This window comes from Colias eurytheme, chromosome 17 (assembly GCF_061535395.1).
Source record: "Colias eurytheme isolate Ceu_HAF_F1 chromosome 17, ilColEury1 Martin Lab GWU primary, whole genome shotgun sequence".
NCBI classification, from domain to species: Eukaryota; Metazoa; Arthropoda; class Insecta; order Lepidoptera; family Pieridae; genus Colias; species Colias eurytheme.
The window spans coordinates 958,465-983,076 of record NC_142996.1 but is presented as its reverse complement, the minus strand read 5'-3'; the positions used below and the strand labels follow the sequence as shown (position 1 = coordinate 983,076).

Here is a 24,612-nt window from a genome sequence, read left to right as displayed (position 1 = left end):
CTGATAAATAAATCATTCACACTTATATGATCAGTAAACAAGACAATCCATCAAATTTATGGACCCGCTGTTTTCCTAAGTGTTTTGGCACCAATTCCACGTTAAATTTTAGAAATTCGGAGCGGATCTATTTTTCAATATTGTTCGTTTCCTGACATTAACTGTGAGTTGCCAAATGTTCGATTTCGACTAAGAAAAATGTAGAAGTTAATGTTACGAAACTTGGAATTGATAAATGATCAGAAATTCCTAATGGGGGAGTAATAGATCCTACCATGAATAGAACTCATCATATCAAATCTTTTCATAACAAGATCAACTCATAAGGGGCGTACCTCATTTGAAATGCATCCTCATTACATTCACACAAGTGGTGACTACACGCTGCTGACCCTCGACACACTTGAAGTGGCTCGTGTGGATAGCTCAGGAACTACTGGACGGAGTCATTAAAGATGCTGGATAGGGTTGCCAGTTCATTATTTCGGTATCTGTGTTGGTTCTTATGTATGATTATTGTAATGATCACGAAGATCAAATAATGTTTATATTTTCATGCGTTAGAATTGAAAAGATTATTCTAGATCAAAGAATTTACAAAATTAATCAAAACAATAGTGTTTTGCAATACGAACAAGTAGGACGTAGCGCGTGATTCAATGTAAAATGCATTGTTAAAAATAACATTTAAAAATCTTTTCTATCGCGTATCATTGTCTATTTATTTATACAAATATATTTTTATATATGTGTAAGTTAGGTATATGGTTTTCGTTAAAGTGTAAGAACTAATTACTGCAATAGGAAATTTATAAACAACCAACTTAATATCTCACTACACTCGTACCTAATTACAACAACAAACAAAATTCAAATAAGAAACCTATATTCAAATAAATCAAATAAATAACTGGTGACAACCCTAGCACTCTCGTATTCAAGATTCAGGCCGTCTAGAAAAGATTATGTCGTATGAATATTCTGAGATATTAAAGTAGGCTAAAGTATGAAAGTCAGAACTGTCATTTACTTATACGTACTTGAAGATTTCTTTCCCCGTAATTAAGGTGTTGAGTTTTCAAGAATACTAAGGATGTGATTAAATAGAATTTTCCTTAATTTTCTTGATGTAAATGTTATAGGTATGTGTATCTGACTTCGTGTGTGTGAGTTAGCACTTATGATTATTCACTTTAACAAAACGATATGTTTGAAGGATTATTTCTTGATAGAATATTATCTTAACAATCTAATTTATAAACAAAACAAAAGCGCAGGACCATAATACATTAATTTAATAGGCAACTTAACATAAATCAGTAGAAATTAACGATTTTAAAAAATCTTATATTCTCCTATTTCACGCTGATCTTCTGTGGGGTTTTGGTACTTTTACCAAAGCATGCTCGATTCGTACTTTTTTTTTTTTTTTTTTTTTTTACAGTACAATAGGGGAGCGCTTGGCCACGATCTCGCCTGATGGTAAGCTGAGATGTGGCCTAAGATGGAGCGCGCTGCCCTAGAATGTACCTGTTCACTCTCCTCTTGAAGACCTCCATATTGTACTCATCGGGGAACACAGATTCAGGAAGCATGTTCCAGTCCCTAGCGGTTCGAATAAAGAATGTCGATCCGAACCGCTTTGTCCGGGTACATGGAACATCAACCATGTGGCGATGCCTAGAATCTGTGCGCCTCGACGAACGATGGAAAAACGGGGATGGCGGAATTAGGTCGTGCAATTCCGCAGCGCACTCACCAAAGTGTATCCGGTAGAAAACCGATAAACTTGCCACTCTGCGGCGATGAGCGAGGCTCTGGAGTTTTTTGCCTACTAGCTTATCGTCGTTTATGAGCCTCTTGGCGCGCCTCTCTATCGCCTCAAGCGTCTCCAGCTGGTACTTGGCAGATCCATCCCAGAGGTGAGAGCAGTATTCCATGCACGATCGGACTTGTGCTTGATAAAGGTTGAGCAACTGTCCCGGACTGAAATACTGCCTCACCTTCGCCAGTATACCGAGCTTTTTTGAGGCCACTTGGGCTTTGGATTCAATGTATGAACCAAAATTGAGAGTAGGCGTCAAGGTGATACCAAGAAGCTCGAGGTGGTCAGTTATCGGTACGGATACACTTTGGAAAGACGGAGTCAGGTTGAATGGACTCCGTTTTGCGGTGAATAGACACGCCTGGGTCTTGGTCGCATTGAACTTGACCAGATTGGCTTCGCCCCACTCGGAGACTGCCTGTAAGGACAAGTTCATGCGTTCGACCATCGCCTCCCGTAGAGACTGGATTTGTGCTGTACTGGCTCGCGCGCTGGATGCGTATCTCTCCACAACGGTGCTATCGTCTGCATACCCATAGATACCGGGTTTCAGCAGATCGTTTATGTGTAGCAGGAATAGTGTTGCGGAGAGAACTGATCCCTGAGGGACCCCGGCATTAATAGCCATTTGGTCGGACGAGCAACCGTCGACGACTACTCGAATCGACCGATCTCTCAGGAAATCTGAGATCCATGCGCAAAAACCGGTAGGCAGACCGTATGATGGAAGCTTGCCGATAAGACTATCATGCCAGACCCTATCGAAGGCCTTCGAGATATCAAGGGAGACTGCAAGCGCCTCACCATGATTCTCTATGGCCTCACTCCAGATGTAGGTGGCATACGCTAGAAGATCCCCAGTGGACCGATTTCGGCGGAATCCGTATTGGCGGTCACTGAGTAGATCGTTCGCTTCTAGGTATGCCATAAGCCTGCTGTTCAGTACACGCTCCATAGTCTTAGAGAGTATGGACGTGACTGAGATTGGTCTATAATTGGAAGGGTCGGCACGACTGCCTTTTTTGGGCACAGGCTGCACGTTGGCAAGTTTCCATGAATTCGGTACTTTTCCAGTCATCATCGAAAGGCGAAAGAGGCGTGTCAAGACAGGAGCGAGTTCAGGCGCACAGGTTTTTAGCACTATAAAATATGTACTACATAATATGAATTGAATATCTTTGTATCATTCTTTAAATCATACTTAAAAACCCTATACCCGATGCCCGATACCCTACCCGATGCTACCCATAATTTAGATGTATTTTTAGTTTCTCTTCATCATTCACTTTTGGAAAAGATCCTACCACGACCATAAACGTAATCAGTCCCAAAATAGCACGTAGCATCAAATTAAACCTTTACAAAAATAGGATGACCCACCAATCATGAATTTGGAAGTTTTGAATGTGGCTTACAAACATAAATATATAAACAATGTTCCCACGGCTCGCACATTAAATCTGGCTGCCACAAAAATGTATATTTGTGGAGTCGTAAAATGGTCGTTTTATATTCCAATGATTACCCGTTTTATTCTACCTGAATGGATAACCAGACTTTCATCTTTGTTAAATACGGGGTCTTGTTTTGAGACGTCACGTATTGGTAAAAACTCTGATGCTGTGTTTGCATTTCTAACAAATAGGTGTTATGTATGACGTCATGAATTGAAAGGAATTTATACGTTACTAGCTGGCCTGAAAGTCAGGTCCTTCGGAATAACTGTAAGAAAAGTGTAATTACTGATTATTTTTTTTTAATTTCCGATTTGATGTTAATTTTTCCTTAATTATTTATTAGCTATCTGAATCTTCTGCAAAGTGTTCGACAATTTATAAGGAAAAGATGAATTAAATTGACAAAGTCGTGCTGATAGAGAATGGGGTAACTGAGGAAAATAAGAACTCGTTTTTATATAGGTACCTAATAGACAAGCTACGTACTAATTTCCCTTGTGTTAGCACAGATCGAATGAGCAAATACGGGCCGTGCTTCTGGATAAAAACTCAGTATTATATAGACGAAAGAATTCATACAGACGTTTCAATAGTTTTTGATTTAGCACAATAGCAAACTTATTATAAAATGGGCGAACCAATAAATTATTTATATTTTTATTAATAGTAAGTTCTCAGTTGAAAAACTATAAGTACTTTTCTCCTTACAGCACATCAAATCAGTTTTACTGATAAATTGTATTTATGGATGATATGCTTTCAGCACCCTGCACCTTGTACTCAGAATTAGTCCGTTTCCTATTATTATGATTTCATCAGATATCACATATACACACACATAGATCATCTACACATCTATTCTCCCTTTTATTTTTATTTTTATTTTAAATTTTGCCTTTGTATAAATTTTCTTTTCATTTTTACCTTTAACAAGACCAAGATAAAATAAAAAAAATAAAAGGTTAATTTATTTGCCTTCACAACTTAAAACTATTACAAAGGAACTAAATATGTAAACGTGTAGCATTTTCGTTGTGAAGGACTAGTGTCTGAAATAGGTCTTTGAAAGACCTGTAGTACAGATCACTAGCCCCCCTCGCGGATAGCACTACTAAAATACATTTAAAGTTTCAATAACTAAATATCAATCGACAATAAGAAGAGAAAAACAAAACAATAGACTGAACTTAAATTTACTTCTGCTTAAAAAGTAACTTAAAATTATATACGTGACCAGTGTGTTAGTGAGTGTTTGTCTGTATGTGTGTATGTGTGCGCGTGTATATGTATGTTTGTATGTGTGAGTGTGCGTGAATGTGTATGTTTGTGTGTGCGTCTACGTGTGTGTGTGTGTGTGCGTGCGTTTTTGCGTTTGTGCGTGTGTGTGCCATACACAATAAGATGTTAATACAGTGCGAAATAAACATTAAGTTTTTATATTTAAAAGATTTTCAGTTTGTTGGTAATCTAGGGTTTTCAAATAATTAGTTACGGCTGATTTACAATTATATTTATTTTGAGGATATATGTTTAACGTTTTATTTATTCGGTTATAAAGAAAAGGTCCCAAAAAGCAGAAAAAATTGTGTGAATGAAAACTTTTGAATTGTAAGGTCGGGCATATTTTATCTTTACGACGTTGGGTAGATTGTAAGTTTTTGTCAAAAACTAGTTGAGAATGCTGTTTTATGATTGTCTGTAGTATAAATGATTGCCTAACTGTCAGTAAGTCCCATTTTTTGTAAAGCTCGGTGGTAGGAAAACGGTAAGGGAGGCCAGCACCAACTTTGAGGATCGAGCGCTGGGCACGCTCAACTTCTATCAGGTAACTCTTAGCACTACCGCCCCAAGATGTGATACAATAATTTATTAAAGAGCTACAAAGGGCAAAGTAAACCATTTTAATGACTTGGTGATCTCCTATATGTCTTAAGCCTTTAAAAATGTAAATTAATTTACGCAGTCTTGTAACAAGAACATTTATATGTGGTTTGAAAGATAGGAGCTGATCAATAGTTATGCCCAGATATTTAATAACTTCAGTCCTCTCGAGTATGGGACATTGGCAATTCGGAAGAATGGAAGAACAAGAGTGAGCAGCAATAGCAAAAGATGAAGATGGAAGCATTTTATTTCTATGTGCAAAGACCATATATTTTGTTTTCGTTACGTTTAACGTTAGAATGTTGCGTTGTAGCCAGTTACAGACACTATTAAATCCCTGTTGAGCGTAATTGAATACCTCCTCCCATGAATTGCCAACAAAGAAAAGGGCAGTATCATCGGCAAAAGTGATGACTTTTCCATTGGAAAGATTGAGGTTGCACAAGCCATTGATATAAATCAAGAAAAGCGTTGGCCCGAGTATACTTCCTTGAGGAATTCCATATTTAACTGATAGTTCATCACTAGTTGCATCACTATTTAGCCTGACACGTTGTCTTCTATCAGTCAAGTAGTCACTGATTAGTTTTAATGGGATATCACGTACACCGATACATTCTAGTTTATCTAATAGGTCTAATAGGTTTACCAAGATGTATCAAGGGAAGGGACTGGCTCTCTTAACACAGGCTATGCCTAGCAAGAGAACCAGAGCCTCATATTCAATTTTGTATAATCTAAAGGTGAAATAAAGATTTATTTTATTTTTTATTTTTTATATGTATGTGTGCTCTTTCTATACTCGGATCACACATAGGTATACGTGCACGTCACACTAACATTCATGTACATAAACTTACAAAGCTCAGTCACCAACCCCTTACACATTCTGAGGATGATGAGGTCGTTTAACCTCTGCATCCCTTTCTAATAAAGGCTAATTATGCTCTCCTGTCAAAAAATTCTAAAAATAAAACTCACGGTGATAAATAGACCATGCGGCATATGCACATTAAATCTTAACCCTACGACCCTAACACATTTGCATAATTATTGCATGAGAGCTGTTTTCCACGTAAGGGCCCTGGGTTGGAAATTGCTTACGTTCAAAATTTAATAATTCAAGCTACATTTAATTAAGTTACGTACACACGCTGTCTCTATAACGTAGTGTTTATATTTCAAGCAAATAGAATTATCTGAAAGTCGAACTGGGCTAGGTGGTTTTATTTTGTAGCTAACTTCAAAGGGAACTGACATTTTGTCGTGGTCTCCAATTTTGAAGCGAATTTCGTGTCGTAAATGGTTTTTTGCGAGTTTGTTTCCATCTAGTTTAGGGAAGATTATGAAAATCGTGAAAATATAGTTATTAAACATCCGTCTAAAATAAAATTTATTATTTCAGAGCTCATTCCATCATAACTCCGGCTAACCGGAATTGAGTTGTCATCATGAGAATTGTTTGAATATTACAGACTAAGCTAAATTACAGTCGTTTTTTCAGTAAATTCGTTCGTATTAATGTAAAGGGTCAGATGACCTTAATTGTTAAAAGTTTTAACTAGCTGTCCGCATCGTTTAGTCCTAGAGCTTAGGCTCTTAGTTGTCGTTTTGTTAAAGCAGTATTTCTCCTCATGTAATGAAATGCTCATTTTTTATTTTCTCTTATAATCCTTGGATAATAAGCTGCTTGTTCACATTGTATATGAATATTTTTTTACTCCGCTCTCGCTAACTTTATGTATTCTTTTGCTGGAGTAATTCTGGCATGTACTTATTTAGATAATTACAGCTTGCTGTGGTTGTATCTACCATAAACATATTTATCGCTTTCGACAATGATATATAGGTCAAAAGCAAAAAGAAGCAGTTTTGTTATGTAGAATAATATTTCAGGTTATCAAAACACACAATTTTAAACTGTTCCTTACTTAAACTGTAAAACCTTTTATTTACTTGCACTACGAGAGCGGGAGTAAAACCATATCATTATTAGCATAACACAGAGCATAGAGACATAGAAAATAGTAATTTTCTAGAACAACGCAGTTTACGTACTCTGCCGTATTTACGACGTCCAATAAATATTTACTTTAACTGGATACTTGAGGTTATTTTTGTTTACACAGCTCGATTGGTCAGCGCCAATCCGAGTTAATGGTGTTTGATGATAATATATTTATTTATTTTAACGTAACCATTCGTACATCGCGCTGCTATTCCGTGGGCGGCGTTTTGAGTGGTGTTTTTAGTATAGCAATTGGTAGGTACTTTTCAAGTCAGTTACAGGAAAAATAAATTTTGTATTATCTGTGCTATGTCTTATGAATAGACGTGTGATTTAATAACATTTACTCTCTACTTGCTACTAGGTGAAGTAAATTATTACCGATTTTTGTAGTAGATTGCGATCTGGGCAAGGCGCCAAAGGGTGTGGGTTCGATTCCCATGAATTTTAAATGTGTGGTGAGCACTAGTTTTCCATGTTGATTCATACTTTTCTTATTTATTATGAACATAAAAATTTACGTGGGTTTGTAATTGTTTTCCGTGGTACAAGCTTTATTTAGGATTGAACGGGGTAGTGTGTAATATTTAAATATTAATGTTTATTTTTTTATTGTGAGTAAAGTTTTTGGAATTTTAATTGCAACAGAAATAAATATTTTCAAATAAAAAAACACAACCATTTTTAACACAACAACAAAAGCAACACAAGATAATTAAGCAACATAATGATTTACAATTGTTGAGAAATTTTCCACTTTGAGTGTCACTCGATTCGAGCCTCAATATAAAGGTTATGAGCCGATATTAGGGCCATGTACGATAGGAACATAAAAGCTCTTTCCAATATCTCACCAATAATTTGACCCGACCCGAATAGCGTTAACGTAGTGCCATAAAATTCTATCGACAACCCTTTACCTATAGATAGGTTATCTAAATAACTGACGGTGATGAGGTCAGGTTAGGTTTTCTGTGTCCTATGACCTTTTTTGTGGATGCATGCAAATATCGGACGAATATAAACTGGATGGTTATTCTTAGTCTGATATTTAATGTGAGTTAAGCAATATTTGTGATTTTCTGTGCATTTTCTTAGATTTTAGTAATAATAGGAATATCTTGGTATCGTTTGACATGAGAGAAACTGGAGATTTTGTCCAGACTATATAGGTAATCCGAAAAATTAATCCAATTAATTGATTTAATTTTAAACTGATATTTGTTAATGTGAAGCAAAACTAACCTACTTTAGTCAGAACATAATTAAGCAAAGTTAACAATATAACAACAAACTTGTAGAAGTAAGTGTTACATCGCAATTACTGATCAATTACCAGTACGTATGTACATCGATTATTACACACTGTATACCATAATATGTAAACATATTACATAATCTATACTGCTAATATTATTAAGCTGAATAATTTGTTTGAACGCGCCAATCTCAGAAATTACTGTTCCGATTTAAAAAAAAAATCTTTCGCCCATTCGTTCGTTAGATAGCACATTTATCGAAGAAGACTATGGGCTATATATCATCAGCCAAAAGGAGTGAAGCAATGCGAGTAAAACCGCGAGGCACAGCTAGTATTTAATAGTTATAGTATAGTGTAAATTTTACTCATTATCCGCATGTGGGCGTACATGCAAAACAAATAGAACGTGTTTAGCTTCAAATTATTTTCTGAACATAGTTACAATTATAGTCATTTGAAATTTGTGTAAATATTAGCTATGAACATTCTGCTCGTAATTTGGGCGTGCAAATATGAACAAATTTAATTCAATTATTTAAACTCATCAGTAAGTGTATTGCGTAAAATAACTAATTATATCAATGTTCTTAATTTCTTTCTTGATATAAACTAGTGGCCCACCCCGGCTTCGCCCGTGCTACGTGTTTACGTTTTCTCTCCATCAAGTAATATTATAAAAAAAGAATTAACGAAATCGGTTCAGCCGTTCTCGAGTTTTGCGCTTACCAACACATTTCGCATTTGATTTATAATATACTAGCGGTCCGCCCCGGCTTCGCCCGTGGTACATATTTCGCAATAAAAGGTAGCCTATGTTCTTTCTCAGGGTCTAAAGATTATCTGTGCCAAATTTCATCAAAATCGGTCCAGTAGTTTATGCGTGAAAACCATACATACATACATACATACATACATACATACAAACCTTTCCTCTTTATAATATTAGTATAGATATTAGTATAGATGTATGATTTAGCCGTTACTTATTAGCAAATTTATCGGAACATTTCATACGTAATGATTTGAAACCTGATCATAGATTCTACAGAATATAATAATATTATTAGCTTCCGCCCCGGCTTCGCCCGTGGTACATATTTCGCAATAAAAGGTAGCCTATGTTCTTTCTCAGGGTCTAAAGATTGTCTGTGCCAAATTTCATCAAAATCGGTTGAGTGGTTTAAGCGGGAAAGCGTAACAAACAGACAGACAGACAAACTTACTTTCGCATATTTATTATTAGTAGGGAATATTCTACATGGTTTTTTCAAGTCTATAAAATAAAGACATAAAATAAGTATAAATAAACTTTTATTACAGGTGTCCCGTAATCCCCAGCTTAACAGTGTACCCACAAAAGCCTATTAAAATACCTCGGTTTAAAAAGTATTATATTGAGCCAATAGGCTTACTTGAAGCTAGTGGGACTTAAGATATTAAGTGGATCTTGGCCACTCGCTTTCTATCTTCTATAATATGTTGACTTGAAATTGGCTTTCGAACTTTTTAATTATGCTTCTTAAAGTTGCGATTGGAAATGTTTTATCAAAGCATTGAATTATTTAAAACGAAACTGCCAAATTTTTAAACTTTCTTTGACTGTTTAAGGTCGTTGATAATGTAATTCGATAAGTAAATACAACGAGCAGTAGGTATTCGGTTTCAGTTTTTCAATAAAATATTCATTCATTCTATAAAATAACGTTACCCAATAATTTTTAAGTTGGTTAAAATTAATCACATCTTGTTATAATGGTATAATTTTAAGATAACAATTTATGCTGGACTAGTCCAGTATAAGTTTTAATTTTAAGGATTTATTTGTATGCCAGCACAATAAAGTGTTAATAAATAAATAAATCTACAATCCACTTGGACTGAAGTTTATAAAGAAAAATTACAATAGGGTATCTATTGATATATAGAGGTATATTACTCTTTAAAATGTATTTTCTTTAAACCAATGGATTTAAAATATCTGTACATAATATGTAGAATCATACCGGCTCTCGAACTACATACATTTATTTATTAAAAAAAAAAGCTCCAACAAACACACTTTTGAATCGACATACATAGCCAGTGGTTCGGGAAGTACCTACAGAGAAAAAAACCTCATTACATATTCAAACATATTGAGGAAATAACCTTTGTAAAGTACTATGACAATATCGATAAAATTTAATAGAAAAGCCCCCACGAGCTCTTCTGATAAGCGGATAACAAAGTGACCTTTTCACCAAATATACTGCTGATATACTAAGGCTTACTGATATAGAGGAAAAGGGTATTAAGCTAGATTATGTTTAGTTAAAGTGATAACAAAAGGTCACCGACTTGCACATGATAACATTAATTAATGTCATTACCAACCAATAATATTAATTAAAAATTTTTTTTTTCAAATAACTGTAACGGTCAAAATTTTAATCGTGTACTTATTAGGGCCTAGGGGGGTCCACACAGAGGGAGCAGCCTCGCGAAGCAATAATTGCTGCGCGAAGCAGCGCGCTTTCCTCGGCCGAGCCTCGACCACATAGAGCGCTGCCACATACTGCTCGCTCTGAGTGGAAACGCATAGTAAAACAAAATTCTACTTATATCAGAAGATACATAATGACTGAAAAACTTTACTAAATTTTAATAAACCTTCATTCCTCGTGATAAAAATAAACTACATTAACACCGTAATAACTCTTCTCTTCAGTAAATGGAGTTAAAAATAGTACACTATTAAGGAAGTTAGTAGCAAAAGACTCAATTCGAGTTTTCAATAAAATTTAACCAGTACAAATTGGATATCTCGAAAATGCATCTCGATATCTGTCACATAAAGATCTATAATCTTATCTGTAGCCAATAAGGGTGCTTGGTTGAGGAAATCCGATTCCATCTTTAATCCTATCAACTATACGCTGATGTAATCCTTATCGCTGTGGGAATAGAGATGAATATCGCATACAGTAAACGTGTATGCCATACACGTTTAGTACATAGGTGTTACCAATGTATGAAATATTTATTCGATATTGAGTATTGTTACGAAAATATTCCGACTTGCTTTATATATTTTTAGAACCGACTGAATCTCGCGACTTTATATTGTAGATAATTTACTTCGCTTGTGGGGGAAAAGCTTTTTTATTAAATATTGGAAAGCGTTGGTTTTGTTACGATATGCAATTCAATAGAGATATAATATAGATTTTATGTATCTGTGTATGTTGTCGGTTAGAACATAAGATATCTTTTATAGTTAACTAGCTTTCCGCCCGCGGCTTCGTCCGCGTTTTCAGAGAAAAACCCGTTCCCGTAGGATTTCCGGGATAAAACCTATCCTATGTCCTTTCTCGGGTATCAAAATATATCTATACCAAATTTCATGCAAATTGGTTCAGTAGTTCAGGCGTGATTGAGTAACAGACAGACAGACAGAGTTACTTTCGCATTTATAATATTAGTATGGATTCCAGGACATTATCATAATAATTAATGTAGTAATTTTTATCGTATATGATATGTTATCTTAACTATAAAAGTTTATAACTTCGTCGATAAGTTTTTATAGCAATGTGAAAAAAAATCAATGAAAACATAAGTTTTCCGCTTAAAAAAGCAAACACCGTGTTTAAATATTGAATAAAATATGCATTCAAAAACCTTTACAATACGGTGTTAGTATATTTATCTCCGGATATAGATGCCATTCCCCATCTTCCTTACGACAAAGCCTTTAAAAGTTATTTTCCAGCAAGTAGGCCGTGTCAAAACATTATCACTGCGTCATACAAAGGATGCTCCATTTATCGTTCGATATCATAAAATAATAATATACAATACAATTTTATGGATACTAGATAAAGTCAAGTCATGCTTTGACAATAAGTAACAGTATTTCATTCAAGACAAACGAGAAGAATACGTGATTGAAATTTAAAAGGTCGAAAAGGTCACCTGTAAAAAACCCAGACTTAAACTCAAGCCCTTCTTCAATTAGACTTCTTCTCGAAGCACTTTTGATTCGTCTTAACGTAGTTTCACCTTTTACCTACCAAACAAAATATTTATAAATTTTCGCCCTGTACCTATCTATATGGCTATATCTTTGAGTATTTAAAGATGATCAATCTTGACTTTTAGTAGCATTTTTACTCACAACGAATCCCAAATACACAAAAATGCAACTACCCTCAAAAACCGTATCTTCTCAAGATCATAGGAACATTCAAATATACATATGTAAAGGTATACCCATCACGCAACCTTACTCCACGCTAGCGATCACGCGAGGACGTCAATCTTCGTGGAAGGGTGAGGTTCTGGCAAGAATAGCTTTTTCGTAGTCAGGATTAATTGAAGGCTAGACTGACATTGTTTAAATTTTGTTCGACCTTTTATACATAGAGGGATAATATTCAATTTAGAAAAGGCGTGGAATGTTTGGTTCAGGATATTTAAAAACAGTTTTCTTTCAGATTTTATAGGTACATTTTGCTAAAATTTACGTTAAAGTTTGGAATTGTGGTAAATTATTCATGGAATGTTTAATAAATTAGCTTTTTGAATATTAGTCTTCTTGTTTAAATAAAATATTCTAAACTCTAAACGATTATTTGGTTTGGCCATCTGGTTTCCATAACACAAGCGAAAGCTTAGTATGGGATCAGATAGTGCCGTGTGTGAAAATTGTCCTGAAATATTTATTTATTTATTTAATTTATGTAATTTGTGCTTTTCTAATAATACCCTGTGTATTCCCTGAAATTTCCAACGAAATTGAACATCATTAAGTTATTTTCCATCAAGCCGTGTGGTCTGTAATTTGTAAGGCGTAGGACATAATCGACATGTACATAAATTTACTTAAATATAATTTGCTCATTTACATTACTCATCCACTCACCCCGGTTCTGTCTGGATTTCCCAGGATATAAATATAGCCTTTGGGTAATAACCCTCCAGAATAATACAGACTTCTATCGGTAAAAGAATATTTAATATCCTGTGGTTTCCCTGCAATTTCGAATGAAATTGAATATCATTAAATCATTTTCTATCAAGCCGTGTCTGTAATTTGTAAAGCGTAGGATACAATGGGCATACATACATACTTAACTATAATTTACTAAATTACATTACTCATCCACTCACGGTTCTGTCTGGTTTTTCCAGGATATAAATATAGCCTATGGGTAATAACCCTCCGGAATAATACAGTCTTCTATCGGTTAAAGAATATTTAATATCCATCGAGTAATTTCAGAACTTATAGAACACAATCAATAAACGATCTTACTGCTATAACATAAAGTTTAAAATACAATATCCCTTGTACTATAACTTCACAAACAACAACAAATTGTTAGTAGGGCTGTGACTTATTCCTGGGTTTTACCTGTCCGGGTTTTTACACCCTTCTCCATAAATGATACTTCTTACCCTAAAAGGAAACTATGTCCTTTTCCGCACAGCTGCGTTAAATTTTAATGAGATAACATACGTTCCCTGTAAGTGTTCGTAATGTTGGGTTATGTAAAAATGCACTTTAAGTCACTAATATTAAAATTCATAATACAATCATAAATCTCGTCATGTGTAATTTAAGTTCATAAAACACAATATAAAATTATTTTGAACATAGTCAATCTCGGTGAATAATGTATTACAACATGATTGCAGGTTAACGTAAAATTAACATATTATTCTAATGAATTAATCACGTAAAGTGTATTAATTTTCATCACAAATTAATATTAATTTACAGCTATATTGAAAAAGCGGTCGTACGTGTTATTTTCAAAACACTGTGCATAAACCGAAACAAATAAGGCTTGTTTGTTTTATCATGTGTGATATTGGTGTTGATATAGGTGTATTCTTGGTGTATACAATTTTACACTAGGTAATATAATTTTACTTTACACTTTGACCTTTTAAGTAATAAATAATCAGTAAATATTAACATCGACTAGCCACCCGTGATTTCGTATGCCGTTCTAGCCTGTGTTGTATGGTAATTTCCGATAGAATAGTACCTTTACGAAGACTCTAAATCTGAGTTCAAAATTCAAAGTTATCTTTGCAAAAAGTATTGAACAGTAAAAGATAGATTAACTGGCCCAATGAGATTATTCAAAAGACTTCTCTATCTCATTAAAAGTGGATTTCATCTTCATTCGAAAAAAAATAAGAAAAAGACTGTATTCTGAAAGAAACTTGAGACCATACTAGATAACAATGTTTCACAATATGAGCAGAAAAGAAAGTCAGAAAAGAAAAGAATATTCCAATGACACTTCAGTTATTTGTGAACAGAATAATTTCTGTGCTCCAATTCGCCTCGATCGAACATCGAACCGGGTTTGTTCAGTCTGGTCAGGTGTCACGTATTTCAATCGAAATTCGATCAGCTAGAAAAATGTAGTTAACAAAAGACAACTTGCTGGAAATACGTACAATCTAAAACTTCATTACAACGATCTTATAAGAGCATTTATCAAGAACTATTTCTTCCTTTATTGTATTAACAGAAGGTTCAAGATAAATAGAAGCGTAAGACAATCTTCACACTATGCTAATCTGACATTTTGAAATTCTGCAGAGCGCCGAGACAAACGTCAAAACGCAATGGAATATAATCCGCTATCGATACTAATTGACATACTCCATCTGTTCAAAATCGAGCAAGTACACGTAGCAACACAAAAAAAGAAGAAACGAGTCATGCAACTCGAGGCACATTAATTCTATGAGGGAAATTGTTTACTGTAGTAAAACTGTTCTAAATAAAAAATGTAACGCGTGTAAATTCTGTTCACAAATAAAACTCGTATCGACACTTGTGAAATCACTGGAGTCGTCGGGTTTTAACTTATTACTATCGGATCATATAAATGTTGAAAATCTTCTCACTGATACCACCAATCCTTCAACATCAGTTTCGTCAACTGGAAATTTAAATAATTCAAATAATAAGTGGAATTGTAAACTTGAAGTACCGGTCCCGGAGACCCTGGATGATGATTGTTATGTAACTGAGAACGTGCAAAATGGCCAATTGTCCGGCACACAACAGCAAGAGACACTTAATCCCACTAATGAGAGGATACCCCCGAATCCGTCCACTAATGAGACGTCGAAAAATCGGCGGTCTGTTTTCATTCCTTCCTCAGCAGTTCCTGGACCATCTACTAGTACCCGTACCCCGACACCTCCCAATTTCGAAATTTCCAGCGATGATGAAGTATTGTCGAAAACGAGGAAGCAGAAGGAAAATCGGAACATTGAACGATCAAAAATGTAGGATGCTCCCGTTTTCACACCGACGGCAGAGGAATTTAAGGTCCCTATGGTATACTATTTCCAATCAATACTGCCAAAGGTGGCAGAGTTTGGGTTGTGCAAAGTGGTTGAACCGAAGACGAACGAAATTCGATTTGGGGTAACAAATCAGTATATAGCGCGTATGTTTAAGCGCTGGGGTCAATTTAACTGCGCACAAAATGCTGTGCCCCAGACCACCATTGCTTGATGGTCTTGAGGTAAACTTACCAAAACTAGTTATTTCGAGGCTTGGGTGGATTGAAGAACGTATTCGATAAGAAGAAATGGAATAAGGTTGCTGAGGAGATGAGATCCAAAAAACTTATAACTCCGGAAAAGCGTTTCGATCAAATATATGTAAAATTTCTGTTGACACAGGACACGTTGACCAATCAGGAGCGTAATAAGCTGGCTAATCAAGTTAATCGTTTATGGAAGAAGCGTTCCGATAATATGTTAGACCGAGCTACGAACCCGTTGCATAGACAGAAACGCATGTTGGCGGAGTCTGATTCGTCCTCCGACGAAGAGTATGGGCCAGATGATGTGAAAATTTGAGTCATTGAGTGAAACCAAAAATTGTATTATCGCGGGAAAGAATAAGAATTTGCAGTTGTTTAAAAAGATCGCCAATACGACCAAAGCAATAACTTCCGCGGCGCAGTGGAGATTCCTTGCCCAGCGTTCTGCCAAAACAAAACCATTTGGCTCCCCTCTGACATTACAATGATACCCCCCGGAAACGTTACAGAAGTATAACGTATACGTGTGCCGTGCGGTACAAAATCCCAGCGAGTTCATTAAAGTGTGCTCCAAGGCTTACTCTTGTTTGTCATTTTGCACAGATTTTGGAGTATCAGAAAATGTGTACTTCGCTACAAACAGCTGGATTAAAAACTACGTTAAAATATTCAAGGAGTTAACGAATAGTTGCCACAGATTTTGGAGTATCAGAAAATGTCTACTTCGCAACAAACAGCTTAATTAAAAACTACGTTAATATATTATTCAAGGAGTTAACGAATAGTTGCCACAGATTTTGGAGTGGATTGTGGAGGATCAGAAAATGTGTATTTCGCAACAAACAGCTGAATTAAAAACTACGTTAATGTATTCAAGGAGTTAACGAATAGTTGCCACAGATTTTGGAGTATCAGAAAGTGTGTACTTTGTATCAAACAGCTGAATTAAAAACTACGTTAATATATTCAAGGAGTAAACGAATAGTTGCCACAGATTTTGGAGTATCAGAAAATGTGTACTTCGCAACAAACAGCTTAATTAAAAACTACGTTAATATATTATTCAAGGAGTTAACGAATAGTTGCCACAGATTTTGGAGTGGATTGTGGAGGATCAGAAAATGTGTACTTCGCAACAAACAGCTGAATTAAAAACTACGTTAATATATTCAAGGAGTTAACGAATAGTTGCCACAGATTTTGGAGTATCAGAAAATGTCTACTTCGCAACAAACAGCTTAATTAAAAACTACGTTAATATATTATTCAAGGAGTTAACGAATAGTTGCCACAGATTTTGGAGTGGATTGTGGAGGATCAGAAAATGTGTACTTCGCAACAAACAGCTGAATTAAAAACTACGTTAATGTATTCAAGGAGTTAACGAATAGTTGCCACAGATTTTGGAGTATCAGAAAGTGTGTACTTTGTATCAAACAGCTGAATTAAAAACTACGTTAATATATTCAAGGAGTAAACGAATAGTTGCCACAGATTTTGGAGTATCAGAAAGTGTGTACTTCGCTACAAACAGCTGAATTAAAAACTACGTTAATATATTCTACCCTGAATTGAGTACATGCATGAGGGTGCGCAGAAAATATGGTATGGCATACCAGACGACCAAAGCAATAACTTCCGCGGCGCAGTGGAGATTCTTTGCCCCGCGTTCTGCCAAAACAAATCCATTTGGCTCCCCTCTGACATTACAATGATACCCCCGGAAATGTTACAGAAGTATAACGTATCCATGTGCCGTGCGGTACAAAATCCCGGCGAGTTCATTATAGTGTGCTCCAAGGCTTACTCTTGTTTGCGATTTTGCACAGATTTTGGAGTATCAGAAAATGTGTACTTCGCAACAAACAGCTGAATTAAAAACTATGTTAATATATTCAAGGAGTTAACGAATAGTTGTGAACCAGCCATGTTCTCTATTGAAAAGTTGTTATTATCTTTTACAAGTAACATACGTACTCCTATGGATATTTTAAGGCAAATCTACCCGACATTGAATGAAATAATAAAAAAAGAGCTAAAGAACCGTCGTTCGATTAAAAAACTTGGATTTAAGGGTAAAGATATTCCAAAGAAACGAGTTCACACCGGTGCCTGGATTGTTCGCGATCAAGATGAACGAACTTTGCAGGGTTACCTTATACCTGTCTAAGGTCAAGGGGATGTTCCAAATAAAATCTGCACTTTGTTTGGATCACGGATTAACTATATTGAAGAAGAAAATAGAACCAAAATTCCCGTTAGAGGTAGAACACATCGTGTCATCAGAGGTGCTGACAGGAATTATAGAAAACCTACAATTGCGGCTGACTGAAGGAACAATACAAACAATATAAGGGCTTTTGTAACACACCGGGGCACCCTGTGCCCCGTCCCTTGGTCGCGCTCACCGCGTAGAAATAAATCTCGTGTCACAATGTTTGTCCTCAATGGACTCCTAAACCACTTAACCGATTATAATAAAATTCGCACACCATGTGCAGTTCTATCCAACTTGAGAGATAGGATAGTTTAAACATGTAGGTACCACGGGCGAAGCCGGGAGGGATCGCTAGTTTTCTATAAATTTTACTTCTTAAGAAGCCACTTGGGCACGATCAAATACGAAATGAATATAGCAGATTTTACATCATCAGTGCAAAATCTTCTAAACCAAACATACTTGACAAACTATACATTGCAACTGTTCTTCCTATATTATGCTAATAACAGAAGCCGAGCTCTACTGAATTGGGATGAGAGAGATGACCCCGTTCAAGCATGGTGCTTACTGCACTTTCAACATGAGAGAGGCATTAACTTCGCCATGATGAATGTTTACACAGAACTGTTTTTACAATGATCAAACGGTATTTTTTGGCATTATCTTGTTGTAAAATTATTCAATCGCCTAGAATCTAGATTATAATAGCTTTTTCATTAGAAGCTGTAGATACCTGTGTAATTTATCTGATAAGATGTTCTAATATCTCGTAATAACCACACCCCTTTTCTACTCATAAAGATACATTCGTAATTTTATCAGTTTCAGAAAGAGTACAAATAATTTATTCGTATATATAACATTGACAATATCCCCATTATTATGCCTCTCAGCCCCTAATTACCAAGAAAATATCCTATTGGTCGTGCTCTAGCGTGAAATAATGGTACGGGAGCTAATAACGTTTTAAAAAAAGTCATTTTAGTATAGTTGGGTTTTTGATATACTGTTTCTCTTGCTATTTCGGTTAGAGTCCGGGCTGTCTGGCTAGTGGTAGTGGTTGCGTTTATTAGTGCGCACAGGAAAATATCCGTAATTTAAAGTCATTTATTAACGATTAATTTTTAATCTTTTGCCTTTAGATAGATCTATCAGACATATTCTTTTTATTGCAAGACGTTTTTTTTAATAAAACTTTTGGCCAAGAATGTTCTTCTTTCACAAAATAAAACTTTCGCATAACTCCATCGAATCTCACAGAGTAAGTGTGAATGGCAGGAGTTAGAAAGTGTTCCATCTGCCCTACTTACTCTGTAACTTGAAATATACCATATTTCCCTACAATAACCTCGATTCGAGTTTTATTCCATTGTATCCAGAGATTTGCTTGGAGAAAATATGTTCAATTTTAGGCTTGAATTTTATGAAAGAATATTGAAATAAAAAAGCAATTTGGTACCGTAATGCAGAGATTGGAGGATGGATGTTATTTTATATCGTGGCATTTTTAATGTGTTATATTTAGACTGACAACGGTTGGGTATTTATTATGAACGTGGTTGAAATGATATGAAATATTAATACATATGACTCTGGTTATAATGGAATACAAATCTAAAAATATAACACAAAGACATTTATTTGTATCCATCGGAGTCTAGGATTAAAGTCTGAGCCACATATAGTTTGCCTATTCAATATATTTCTAAAAATAGCACATAATATGATATTGATTATCGTCTGTACTATACATATATGTTTTGTAACATTATATCTAAATTTACCTTTTCAGTTATCACTTATTAGTTCAAGGCCCAAGCATCCAACTGAGAGTGAAAATAAACATAATTGATCATGAAATAACAAAACATAGTGCATAATGAAACAACAACAAAAATCCCTTTGATATAACATCAGATTATAGCTCAATAAATCATTCAACATTTAATTTACACTCGTCTAAGAATAGTTAATTTATATTGGCTGATTATGTGAAGTGTTTATAATAATTTCGCTAACCTTGGCTTACGAAGATTTCGCCAAAGTAATCAAGATCGGAATTATTGAGTAAACATTATATCGCCCACTGTTATAACTTATATGTGTTACGGCTAAAGGTAGGTGAGAACATAAACTTAAGATTAGCCGGCTAAACTTAGGTTTATTTTCGACGAGGTGTTAATGTCAGTTTGTTCTATCTTTAGCCGGCTAAACTTAAGTGTAACCGCAGGCCCGTGGCTAAAAATGTCGGGGTGGGTAGATTTGGTTACTATAATACATGTAAGGAACAGGGCGAGTGTTTTCTGGCACTTCGCCGGCTGCTGCCGCAGCACGCTCGCTGCGCTCGCTCGGCTCGTGCGGGTCTTAAGAGTTCTAACCTAACCTAACCTAGCCACCAGCTTTCTGCCCTGAGTCGGGGTGGGTAGATTTGGTTACTATAATACATGTAAGGAACAGGGCGAGTGTTTTCTGGCACTGTGCGGGCCCCTCAAGCCCTCCACCGGCCCGGCGCTAACCAAATCTACCCACCCCGACATTTTTAGCCACGGGCCTGCGGTTACACTTAAGTTTAGCCGGCTAAAGATAGAACAAACTAACATTAACACCTCGTCGAAAATAAACCTAAGTTTAGCCGGCTAATCTTAAGTTTATGTTCTCACCTACCTTTAGCCGTGACATATGCATTAATATCGAATTTATAGATAAAAATGTGGAATGTCTATTATTTTTTATTTGAATTCGCTTCTATATGTTTGTTTCTCTTTGATGAAGGTGAGTATGGTTTCCTAGTGACGCAGCTCACAGAAGCTAGGAAAAACATTTATTTATTTACTAATTTCACGTCTCTGTCTTTGCTCGTATAGAATTCAGAGATTCACTTCTTCTCACATCTCTTTTCTAAATTTCAACACAATCGAACAACTGCTTTGACAGGAAAAGAAAAACAGCTACGTTCTGTTGATACACAAATAGAATCATCGAAAGTGAAGATTGATTGCACCAAACCAAAAACAGACCCATGAAACATACATCAACGCCACACTTATTTAAAATCAATGTCCAATCAACTCACACCAGAAAATAGTGTAAAATGTATTCGAAGAAGATTTATTTTCTATCTAAAATGAATTTACAGAACATGAAACCAACCAAACACACAGCAAAGTCATGAATTAACATAAAATGAATTCAGACGTATAATATAGTAGTTTCACAGATAAGTAAATTCTAAAGAATTAAGTAATGGGGCATTGGGACGGTTGCCAATAGCAACAGGTTCCAGATGTGATGCTAATACTAAACACGCCTCACTAAACATAATGGCCTTTTTGTTATTTATGTATTTAGGGAGAAATTGTATTAAGATTATGGTTATTTAAATCAGTATGAATAAACCATCGTCTAATTTCTGGCAGAGGGAAGAATATTATTTCTCTTAACTGTTCCAGGATTTCTAAGGCAATATAATACGAGATTTAACAAAGTTCGAGCTTAAATGAGACTTTGAAGTAATTGCTTCGATTTATTTGTACAAACATCATTACGAATTACGGAAGGTAACATGGTGAAGTTTCTGTAAACTCGAATTCAGTAAACACATTTGAATATATCGAATTTACAGTCAATGATCCTTAACACCCTGTCAATAAATTTGATTCGTTAACAAATCACGTTTAAACTACTTGAAATTACAATCTCAATAAGCTTCTTTCATTATAATATGAAACATTCACGAGCCAAGAGCTAGAACTTAAATAAGAAATAGGTCTGGTTCCAAAAAGCTTTTCCTTATAATCAAACACTCGTGTAATGGTTTCGTAATCACATTACTCGAGCGTTACCGAGGAAAATTATCTTCGATACCATAATCCCTTAAGGTTAAGTGGCCATAAATAAGGCACTTTAGCTGCATATGCTGGATTATGTTTGGGTAATTTTGATTTTGAACTGCCTATAATGGAGTAGGTCATCAATTTCACACTATTGTATGCAAGCTAAAACCAGCAGCTTCACTCGCGTAGTAATATATCGAGCTAAAAGAGATTATGGATATTATGGTAATCTAGATTATTTAAATTTCCTCCATGCGATATTTCATCAAGACCTGATTTGACTTTTTTATGTTGTTAAGTAACAGACATCCATCCTTTAGCATTTTGAAATTTTAGTCCAGGAAGAAAATTTTATTATATACTTATGTATAAATATTTAGAGGTTCATTAGTAGTAGTAGTAGTTAGTATGAATATAAAGTTCACGTACTTCTCAAAGAGTAGACCGACTTAATTTAAACATTTCAGTATTCAAGATACATTTGTTGATTCTGATGAAACTTTTGCCAATATAGTTGCAACGCATAGGTAGTACTCGATGTATATTATATGAATACTTGTAGATAAAACATATTTCTTCAATGGAAAATATGTCTTATTACATGAAATTAAAATACAAACATAGTTTTAAACTGCTAATTACAAAATTATTTTTGGTTTCATAAACAATTTTCACTACAACATTCTAAAGCACATTTTACGTCTATGAGTCCAAAAAGTTATCATGTTTCTTGATATTAGATTAAACACACTGAAATGAAACCTAAACAAACATTATGATGTGTCAGAGAAAACTTTTAAGACACTGACGAGGGTAGACACGTGTTCGTACATTAAATTAATATTATTATGGAATTACATGTTGTTCACAGAAACGTCAACAACATTTAGTTGGTTTCTCACCTTTTCTTCTTACGTGATAGACTACAGGCCCATGTTGAAAAAATTATGGGTCATTTGATTTGATTTGATAAGGGCATAAAATAATAAGATTCAGCACTATGACGTCACTTGTAAGCTGTCCAACTGAGTGCAGGTGAGAATTCGAAAGTACAGGTAGAGATTTTTTCCCCTTGTCTCCATGATTTCTATACTCCATTATTCAGCAACGCCGTACAAAAATCATAGAGACAAGGGGAAAAAATATCTACCTGTACTTTCGAATTCTCATCTGCACTCAGTTGGACAGCTTACAAGTGACGTCATAGTGCTGAATCTTATTATTTTATGCTCATATATCGTTCTAGATAGGTCACCTGGTGATTCAAATGACCCATAAATTTTTCAACATGGGCCTGTAGTCTATGACGTTTGTTTCCTATATTGGTATAAGGTATTTTCTTCTGGAAATAAAGATTAAGATTTATTTCCTGGTATATTTTGTTACGTATGATGTACACCAATTGTAGAACATCATAGAAAATTATAAATAACGATATTTTGAAAGACATCGCAAGTAACAACGTTGCAGTTGATCTAATGTAACGTACCAAGAATACGAAATTCAGTATAACCTTTTGTATGGAGACATCATAGATGCATAACATTAACCCTGCCTACCCTAGTTTACAAAAAGACAAGCAATACCAATACGATTGAAGCGATAAAAAGCCAAATATAAAATTTAATTTCTCTTCCAAAATATGAGTGCAAAATAATTCAATAAATGCACGGTTTGGTAGATTCGCTTTATTTACTGAAGCGAATATGAAAGGCTTGTTCCGTGAACGCTCAGCTATGGCCAGTTGAGTGGATGACGCATTAAGAGACGGACTGCTGGTCAATCTTTGCTGGAGTATTGTATGTAATGCTTTTACACCCCGGCTTCGCCTATCTGGGGGGTTGTCCATGATGTTTTATAGCAGTATTATTTTGTAACTAGCTGTTCCTTGCAGTTTCACCCGCATTGCTCCGCTCATGTTGGTTTTAGCGTGATGATATATAGCTTATAGCCTTTCTCGATAAATGGGCTATCTAACACCGAAAGAATTTTTCAAATCGGACCAGTAATTCCTGATTTATAATATTAGTATAGATATGGGAAAGTGAAGGCGCTAGACGACCTATATTGACGGCACTGACATTGTTCCACACTGGAAAGAATACTGCTATAAGACATCATGATACCGGTCTGAGGTAACTCCTATGGGAATGCAATGTCTCGCCGCGGCAAAAATCTTATTTCAATATCCAGATACAAAAATCATAAAATACAAATGTATTAGTTGCGAAATTAAATTAATGAAACATTTACAATTACAATAGCTTTTCAACTGATCTTTTTTCTTTTTGGTAAAGTATGTAATTATCCTTCTGTAAGACATTTAATTACCAGCTAATCATTATAACCTTTGTGGTAGTAAAACCGTTAAATAAAATATTAATGTAGGTATTTTCTATTCATAATACCTACTGGCTACTTCTGTAATAATCTTAGTACCACGTTGCAAGCACTCATCATGAAATATAATGTAACTTCGTCACCGCAGAAACTTGTTTAATTCCAATCTTATTAGAAACGTAATAAAGTATAATTTGACTTGATGGTAACAGGTAGAA

General features: G+C 35.2%; 1 protein-coding gene and 1 pseudogene across 1 annotated transcript in view; both read left to right on the top strand.

Moving 5' to 3' along the window:
• The window catches only part of Shaw (potassium voltage-gated channel shaker cognate w), a 76,472-nt gene that overhangs the window by 4,196 nt on the left and 47,664 nt on the right, over window positions 1–24,612 (top strand). The gene's annotated exons all lie outside the window — the stretch shown is intronic.
• Window positions 15,098–18,354, top strand: LOC149900971 (jumonji, AT rich interactive domain protein 2-like; annotated as a pseudogene).